Raw genomic sequence first — 1,244 nt, 5'->3', positions numbered from 1 at the left:
CTGTACCCTGTCTCTGTCTGCTTTATTGCGTCGTGTTTCAATCAGCACATTATTAGACACCGTGTCCCTGTGATGACACAAGCTGATGACAGCATGTGCCACTCTCCTGCTAGTGAACATATGTTGAATCATACAGGATGCGTGTAATGTAAATTGCTACATGACCTCGGGCTCCTGCAAGCTGGTGATTGTTCCCAGTATGATTCTCTCAATAACGTGGTTCAAAATTGCTTGCTGGGCACACAGATCCACAGTTCCTATATTATTAATGTTATCAGCTGAGCACACAGCCCCAGACAGGGAAGAATTTCGAGGAAACTGTTATTCAACAACTAAGTTCTATGTTTTGTGTGTTTTTGTGTTTCTCTGTATGATTATTATTTTTTTTTGCCAGTAGTCTTTAACTATATATAAAAAGAAAATGAATCTAGAGCCAATGCATTCTTGAATCCATTTTGCTGGACAGAATATGATCAATTATATTCTGACTAATAATATCACCAATTCTTCTCAGATTATCCCTGGCAAAAACTAAGGCAAAACAAATCAGAACAAAGCATAAAAACTACCTAGATGTAGCTACTCACATTAACTTCCATCGCTTTTTATTAAAAGATGGGGAATTTGACCAACTGAAAAAAAATCTGTTCACGTGCATTTAAAAGAATAATTATTTCCAGTAAGAAATTTGATCTTATTGCTTTAAAACTGAACCACAATTAAGATATGATAAATACAATGCAATATTAAAAAGTCATTGTGGTGCTATTTTAAATACTCTCCTCAAAATTCCTATTTAAAAGGGAGACAAAATTAAATATAGGTTTCTCACCGAAGAAAATGTCCATAAACCAAAATCTTGGAAATCCACAACATATGGTGCTTTTGAGCAACTGTTTTTGTCAGCATGTAAAAAATAATTTATGAGTTTTAATAAAGCAACTTAAAATTTACTTGTTTGACACTCTGATTACCCACATCTAGGAAATTTTGAGATTGGACAATACATGTTCCTTATTTTAAAATCTGGCGTCACTGATAACTCTGCTCTGTCATGCTTGCAGCCCCTGCTGTTATTTCTCTTTGCTGGTGACTGTGTACCCAGCAGAGATGGTTCTTTTTCTCCCATGTGAAGTCTCTGTGTTCTACGCTACTGATCTCTTGCCCCCTCTCCCTTATAGCCATTGTTTCTCCCTTTCCATCCCTTTTCCTTTCTTCCTTTCCTCTCCTCCCCCATCTTGTCC

Source organism: Acomys minous (genome assembly GCF_964271855.1).
Source record: "Acomys minous genome assembly, chromosome: 15".
Taxonomy (NCBI): domain Eukaryota; kingdom Metazoa; phylum Chordata; class Mammalia; order Rodentia; family Muridae; genus Acomys; species Acomys minous.
The sequence above is the reverse complement of the archived record's forward strand: the minus strand, read 5'-3'. Positions refer to the sequence as shown.